Here is an 8,868-nt window from a genome sequence, read left to right as displayed (position 1 = left end):
ACTTCTATCTATTAGAACTGCATGAAGCCCCAAGACGCTTTCCACATCTCCCTCAGCACACCCAAAGACAACAAATGCAAGAAAACACAACCCTGGTGGTAGATTGGATAAAGTCAGTTTGCAATCTCCCTTCTTGTGTCAACACAAAATAAGCCAGATATACTGAGGAGGCTTAACTAATCTTGTAATACGTGATCCCAAGGAAGTACCTTCAGCTAATTGTTCCTGGGTCACCCGGTTTGAGGGTGTTCTACAATCTCCACAACAGAGATGAGCCTTTCTGGATTATTCTCAAAGACCCATCTGCTTCTCACAGTGGCTAACTGGATGTTACTGGGAAAACCACGAGTGGGATGTGGAAGGAACAGCCCTGCCTCCCTTTAGTTCCCAAGGAAAGGGATATTCCAACATCTACAGCCTCCGATTCTCGGAAGCAGCAGAAAGCAATCATGGCAAGTTCTCATGGACAAACCTGTCCTCCATAAAGTTACATAGCGGTTGCAATCGTCAGGAATGAGTGTGCTTGCGCCAAGCTATGGTTCGGCTTAGTGTTGTGTGCAAACACAGTCCCTGAGAAGCAGGAGAGATTGAACAGCCAAGCTGCAGGAAATCTGATTGGTTGGAACCCAGAACAGAAGCACAAGTATTAGGTGGCAACCATACACTGCCATATTCTGGAGGCAGGTTCCCACTTCTTTCATTGATTAGAAGGTGGCTGGAGAATATATAGGAACATAGGAAGCTATCTTATACTGAGTCAGACCATTGGTGCACCTAGCTCAGGGCTGGGGAACCTTTGGCCCTCCAGATGTTGTTGGACTACAACTCCCATCATCCTTTAAGCACTGGCCATGCTGCTGGGCCTGATGGGAATTGTAGTGCAACATCAGGAGAGGCCAAAGGTTCCCCAGCGCTGATCTAGCTCAACCCTAGTAAAAACTGAACAAAAACACAACGGTTGAACTGAGAAACATGGGAATCAGACGAGTGGGGCAATCAAGCTCAATAGTCTCAACATTGACTTGCAGTGGCTTTCCAAGTTTCCAGGCTGGTAATATTTCCCCAGCCCTACCTGGAGGTGCCAGGGATTGAACCTGGGACCTCCTGCATGCCCTACCACTGAACTACAGTCCTTCACCTAAAAGTAGATCCCAGTTCTCATGACTCTGAAGCTGTCTTATACTGAGTTAACCCATTGTTCCACCTAGTTTAGTGTTGTCTACACTGACTAGCAGCAATTCAACAGGGGACAGTCTCAAACCTACCAGGAGATGCCTGGGGACTGAATCTGGGACCTTCTGCATACAAAGTAGATGCGCTACCCAGCCCTTCCCTGCTGCTAAGCATGAGTGTTTGTTCCAGCAGTGTAGGTAGTTGCCATTTTAATGATCTCTGGGGGCCATGTCAAAAGTTGATGGGTAAGTTCCTGTAATACCTTCATTGTCAGGTCTTCTACTCATTGGCAGGTTGAAGATATTTTCCCAGCCTCACCTGGACCTGCTGTGGTTTGAACCTGGGACCTCCTGCATACAAAGCAGATCCCCTGCCCCCTGACTTACGGACCTTTCTCTAAGGCTCTCTCCCTGACAGAGGAAGCCCTCCATTTAAAATAGACAGCTCCTCACAGGAGGAACCCCCTGCTCCCACCCTCAAGCAAGCAAGGTGGGCAGTCAAGGATGAAAGAACAGAGAACTTTCCACCAGCTGAGCTCAGCAGATTCCCAGCTGAGCCCCATGCAGTTTAGACTTTGGACCCCACCGAAAAGAATCTCTGTGGTCAGTGACGAACCTGCCATGCAAAAAAACAACAACCAATAAAAACAAAATAATTGAGCTGTGTGCCAGGGTTTGCTTGACCTAAGATTAACTCTGTTTGTTTGCAGCTCTGCAGATTTGGGGCGGGGACGGGACATAAACACACTCACAACCCTTTAAATTGTGGATTTTTTTTAAATCTGTCAAAGGGTCACTCGCAGGATTTCCTGGATGTGTCTTTATCATTGGGGGTGGGGTGTTAGAAGAAGAGAAGGAATGGATGGGGAATGAATGGATTCCAGCCAGGCCTTGCTCTTATCCAATTTATTGCTATCTTCTCCCATAGTTACACTGGGGTCATTTCAGCGCCACCCGGGACACGACAGACGGCAATTTGGGAGACCCAAAATGTCATCCTAATCTAAATTCCAGCAGGTGACTCCTTTGGGCCTCTCTCAGGGCGGCTTGGTACACCAGAGATAAACAAGGTTTGCTCGGACTGACCTGTGTCTGGCTGCAAGGTGGGACGTTCAGCTCCCCACCCCACGCCGGCTCTCTGGAATTTTATGCAAGAACTTAAGAATGTAAGAAGCGTCCTGTTGGATCACATCTAGTCCAGCATCCTGTTCTCACAGCGGCTGAGCAGATGCCTGTGAGAAACCCGCAAGCAGGACATGAGCACAAGAGTTATCTGCCCACATGCGATTCCCAGCAACTGGCATCCAGAGGAATACTGCCTCTGGCAGTCGAGGGAGAACATAGATGGCCATTGTGGCTCATAGCTGTTAACAGCCTTCTCCATTAATTTGTCCAATTCCCTTTTAAAGCCACCCAAGTTGTTGGCTGTCACTGCCTCCTGTGGCAGGAAGTTCCATAGTTTAACTGTGTGGTCTACAATTGTAACTTGGTCTACAATTCTGAATGCTGTTGCTGTTCTATAGGAGGGATTCAAGCACATATCGGATTTTTAGGTTTGCACAAATAAAGTGGGTTAAAGTGCATAACCACCCACTTTAAAACAGAAACAGGCGTTTGCAGTTAGGAAAGCAATGGGAAAATACAATGAAATGTGTGGGATGGATTAAACTAATTGGGATGAATGCTCATGGCTGGGAAACTGCCCCGTAAACAAATCAGAACCACTGCTTATTAAAGGCCAGTCTTGGGAAGCCTGCTGACCAAAGTTTGGGGCACAGCCAACAAGGTCAACCTGGAGGACAGTGGAAGAGCTGAAAGCTGAAGAGAGGGTTTTGATTTTTGTTTGTTTTTATAAGATCTGAAGCGGGGTATGAGAGAGGTATCGTTGCCCACCAACCGGCATGCAGAATACAGGCTGATCACTTTTCCTTTTATCTCCATCAGTCAAAGGGCTAGACATTCATTAAATGAATTTACAAAGACGTTTCAGGGAAAGTGTCTAGAATATACCCCAAGAGGCTGGTATTTGCACCACACAGACAATTTATATTCCAGCCCCAGATGATCATTATTTATGATTGTATCCCATTGTGATCCTATGGAGCTGGCAACAGGAGTGAAAAGACTAATCCAGGCATCCCCAAACTCAGCCCTCCAGATGTTTTGGGACTGCAACTCCCATCATCCCTAGCTAACAGGACCAGTGGTCAGGGATTATGGGAATTGTAGTCCCAAAACATCTGGAGGGCCCAGTTTGGGGATGCCTGCTCTAATCCATTGGGGTGTGTAAGGTAATCCATGGTATTAAAATAGGGATATTGCAAGCTGGCCCCTATTGCAACCTGTGAAGTGATGGAGGATATGGGGAAGTGTAACAGTTAAACTTAGTCAGGCTATTTGTCCATCTAGGCCAGGGGGGTGCCTTCTGCATGCGAAGCTGGGGCTTTCTGCATGCCAGAGACCCTCTCCACTTAAATATAGTTTAAGAAAGCACACAACTTTTAAAATGGCAAGCTGGGAATGGAGTTCAACGTTTAGCAAACTTTTGGAAACAGTCGCCTTAACCACTGTGTGGTTTGCAGAGTCCTCGCTGGGGCAAAGTCAAGAAAGGAACTATCTTGTTCCTTTTCGAACAGGAAAATGGCATGTTTGACCTCCATAGGTCATGAAGCTATAAAACTGGGTTGTATAACTAACTCAAAGCTGCAACTTGAGCTTTGGACTTCTGATTGCTCGAGGCTTAGGAGGGCGGGAGGGGGGAGAAGGTGGAGATGCCCTTTTCAGGAGCAGGACAAGCCAGGAGAATCTCCGCTCCGATCTGGTGCCATTTTCAACCTTTGTCTTCAAAGCTTTTGCAGGAGAGCCTCAACATCTAAGCCAAAAGATCCGTATCATCTTCCAAAGGGCACTCTCGGTTCACACCAGTGGTGGCACCACAAAAATATGCCAAATGCACTTTTTAGTGGTATTCTTTCACCCTCCCCTCCTAAACATACGAAGGAAACCCTCGTAGACTTTGCTAGGTTCACATTTAATGGAAGCACATTTCAGGTTGCAGCTTGGTGGACCCTGCAATTCCTTACAGCCCGTCAATCGCTGGGATCTTCCTAAGTTCAGCCTGCTGTAACTACCGGTATCTTAGATGGCTCTGAAGCAGCCTTTCCCAGATGTTGTTCGAGTACAACTCTCATGTTCCCTAAGCACTGGTCCTGCTAGCTAGGGATGATGGAAATTGTAGTCCAACACCTCCTGGGTAATCTAAGGTTGAGAAAGGTTGCTCTAAAGGGTTGTGAAGACTTATCCTCCAAGAATTTGCCTTTCAGTTGTTACTAGTGACAAACCTGGAACTAGTAGAACACTACAAGCTATATATTCGTGCCAGATTCTGAATCATCAGCTTCTGGGGAGGAACAACAGGGCTGTTGCTTTCATTTTCCCTGCTTGGAGACTTGCCAGGGCATTTGACTGGGCACTATGAAGATTGGATGGAGCTTCAGATCTGACCCACCAGGGCTCTTATTTATTTTGCTGAACATTGTTGGCCACATTTTAGGGCAGTCCCTAAATGACAGCATGAACTACAATATACTATTTTTAAAAAATACAATCATTTAAAACAGCAGCTGAAAACCTCTGGCAGTCCAGCACACTGGTACCTAGCTTAAATAATTAAGGAACAATTTAATAATCCACAGCAGTAAAACACTTTTAACAACACACACACACACACACACACACAAATTCTGCCCAGCATCTCAGTTAAAAGCAGCTTGAAATAAATTGAGCGTGAGAACCATTTAAAGGCCAATGCTGATGTCTCTTGGGAGAGTGTTCCACAGGTGTTGGGCCTACCAATCTGACTGATCTTAAAAGAAGGGACTGCAAGGAGGACTTCTGAAGCTGATGTCAAGGCCTTGGCAGACTCATATAGAAGCAGGTTGATTTTCACATTGTTCATTTCCAAACCATTTGGGGTTTAAAATCAGAAAGAATTTAGAGGAACTCCTTATTAGCTTTCAATAAATCCTAGGGTTTCCCCAGAATACTGTTTGAAAGCCAATGCAGTACAGGGCTGTTGGGGATGAGTCATAGCTCAGTAGGTAGAGCATCTGCTTTGCATGCCAAAGGTCCCCAGTTCGACCCCCGCATCTCCAGGTAGAGCTGGTAATGCTCCCATCTGAAGCCCTTAAGAGCTGCTGCCAGTCAGTGTGGACAATGCTGAGCTAAATGGACCAGTGATCTTAACACAATAGAAGAAGCTTGCTATGGACACTGATACAGGATGGAAACATGTTCCTAGTTAAGTCAAAGCGGACTTGTTTTCACAAGGAAAGATTAATTCACCAAGTTGTAATTCCTTGTAGGTATGGGATTCACAAGGCAAACAGTGTCACCTGAGCAAATCCTGGCATAATGCCAAGAACCAAGAAACACAATAATTTGAATAACAGAAGAAGGTACACAGGAGAGATGGGGAGCCTGTGGCTCTCAAATATTCCTTAGAATATAACTCCCATCACTGCTGAACTTTGGTATGTTAGCCTCTACCCTTAGCTTTCAAAGAAGCCATATGTTGCTCTGATGCGCCCTGTTGCTTCTTAGGTGATAATAAATCATTCCTCCAGCAGATAAGCTAAGTGGCCTCACCTTGAAACAATTCACAGGGGAGTCTATAAAAAGGGCTGTCTTGCAAACAGAACAACAAGGCGAGCAGCTCAATAAAAGCTGATTCGGGGCAAGGAGGAAAAAACACCTCTACCTTTTAAAAAGGCTGTTAAAGCCCATTCCCCACAAACGTGAGGCTGCCAAAAGAAAACAAGAGTTAGGAATCAGTCATCTGTGTGATACTGCTTTGAGAACTCTGCTCTCAGGCTTGCATTTGAAATCCCAAGCAAAGCCACAACCACACATTTAAAGTGCTCTTACACCACTTTATGGCTCCCCCCGCCCCAAAAAAAGAATCATGAGAACAGTTGTATCAGGGTGCTAACCTCAGAGCTGCAATTCTCAGCATTCTTAATAGAGTTCCCAGGATTCTCCACAACTGTTCAAGTGGTATAAAGGTGCATTGAATGTATGGTGTGAATCCAAGTTGCTAGTCCTTAGGACATCATTAGAACGAAGTTCGAGAAACAGTGCAAGATACAGCTCATAACAGTTCAGTACCCAGAAAGGGGATCTGGAATTCCCCCACTAGTCTGGGCATTTATCCTAAACTGCTCTTTGCTCTTGCACCATAACTGCCTTTTCTACTCTTACCTTCAACTGGTGGCAGCACAGAGGCAGCCAGGTAGGGAAGAATCTGCAGTGCATTCAAGGTATGCACTGTTGGGCTTCCTGTCTCAATCTTCCAATATCTGATTCTATCTCTGCCAATATATCTCAGGGCGGGATCCAACAGAGCCATTGGCCATGTTGCCTGTGGCCGATTTCAGCTGTAGTCCAAAACATCTAGAGCTAGAGGTTGGTGAAGGCTGTAACAGACCAACAGCAGAAAAGGAAATGTCAACTGCAATCCACCAGCACAAAACAGCTTCCTTGAAGAAGCAGGGCTTGACTGGCAAAAAGCAAGCTAAACATGTCTACAAAGAGAAACATATCCCTGGTGTCATCACAAAAAAGGCCAAGTTCTGTCAAGTCAAGGTAAATTATAAATTTAGGGCCAAGTTCATGCGTTTCAATAACACCAATTAAATACGAAAGCCCCACACAGTCTAACACCTTAAAAATTCTGAATAATCAGAGGACTGTGAGCCTCTATGCTGGGATGTATAACATTTAGAAGTTTCCAAATAAGGCTTGTTATCCTCTGCCAAGGGAATATGCCAGCTTGTTCCAATGTGTTTTGCAATAAAGAATTTTAAACATTTCACCAAGACAGAGGTAAATATTTTTGAAACCCACAATGAGTAAAAAAAAAAAAAAACTGGGTGAAAGATTCAACTCAGACAGATCTTTAAAGGGTTTCTGAATAACCACAATACAAGACTGCTTCTATGTTTGCTAGTTGTGGGAGCAGCACACCCTTAAACATTCTATATAACCACCTAGGCTAGCAGCCTTGCGTGATTTAAGATGCTTAATCGTTTCCAAAATCTCCTTTGTGGTTATGCAGTGCTCAAGAATGTTCCTGATTCCCTCCCCGAGCTATTTACACAGTATCCCAAAAAATGTTGTCTTGGCTGGGGGAGGCAAACAGGAACCATACAAACTGTTATAAACGTTGGCAAACTCCTCAGTTTGCCAACTGTATTTCACTCCTGACTATTTAAATACAGTTTTGGCCAGATTTTCCCATTATCTCTGAAACTCCAATTTTATTTTTTGTAATTTATTTCGCATTAATATGAACCTTCCATATTCATAAATACTGTGTTTCTAGTGCAGATCAACAAATTAGATTCATCTCTAGTACTTCCTGTTCTTTCTGTTTACATTCAAGTTGTTACATTCAAGAGCCAGTGACTTTACAAAGTTGTTCAAGGTCCTGAATATTTCTTTTCCAGTTTTGTGTCTGATCCACAAACCACTCCCTTTTCAAAGTAAGTGAACCCTTCGTGCATGCCTAACGATAAACAGAAGCTGGTTCGCTGACTTGGAAACACTTTTTCAAGTTAAGAGACAGCAAGAGAGGCAATACTTTTATTTGGCGAAACCAGATTTATTTTTTTAAGAGGCAAACTGTTGAGTCATAGCACTTTTCTTCAGGCTTAGATGTTGGGAACTGGGTTGGGTGGTTGCCTCGTTAGGCTGTTTGCCTGGACGGATCTGCTTTACTCAACAGCAAAAAGCAGCAGACGTTTGGCAAAACAGACACTGTAAGATAAAGAATGCATTCTGCCAAAATGGAAATCACACAAAGTCTCCTTAAGTCCAAATCAGCAATATATAAATTATGGTACTCCTAACAAAAAAGGGAGGGGAGGAAGAGAGGAGGGAGAGAGAAAAACCTAGAATTGGATATATAGTATTTTAGCTCAGGTCAGGCATCACACGCAACCACAGATAGTGCCAAGTCTAGTATAATATACAAACTATGGCTGAAACTTTGAAAACATTCAACAGACAGTTGAATAATTGCAGTTTCCTAAATTTATTCCCATCTCCATAGTATAGGAGGTTTGGGAGATGAAGGAACAGTCATAAATATGGCATGTCAATTCAAGCTTCCCAAACCATGGTTGGCTTGTTTGCTTTACTTCATAAAATTTATATACCGCTTGATTATAGATAAAATCTCAATGAGGTTTACAAAAAAGATAAAACAATAAAATCATCACTAAAAAAATTACAACAATAATTTACAGAAGGTTAAAACCACAATAGAGGTTTGGTGTGATGTCTGAACACAGTCATAGTTTATCCACCCTGATTATTATAAAATTCTGAAAATGGGATACTTTCTTCCCTCGGTCCCAAGGGCATAAACACCCGTCATATGACCAGGCCTTTTTGTCAGCTAGAACTCAGTTCCGGCACTTCTCAGGTGGGTGCTATTGCCATTATAAGAAAACAAGGGAGGTGTTCGTGGTCATTTCTGGCACCGCTTTTTCTAGAAAAATAGCACTGCATATGACAGTAGCCAAACTATGTGGGAATAGATGGGGGATGTGACAGAACTGAAGGCTACCTCAGACTGACATGGACTAGCAGGAATGGAGCTTTGGAAACAGGTCATGTGACAAAGATGGAAACG

This window comes from Lacerta agilis, chromosome 15, assembly GCF_009819535.1.
Source record: "Lacerta agilis isolate rLacAgi1 chromosome 15, rLacAgi1.pri, whole genome shotgun sequence".
In the NCBI taxonomy this organism is placed as follows: domain Eukaryota; kingdom Metazoa; phylum Chordata; class Lepidosauria; order Squamata; family Lacertidae; genus Lacerta; species Lacerta agilis.
This window is presented reverse-complemented; position numbering follows the sequence as displayed.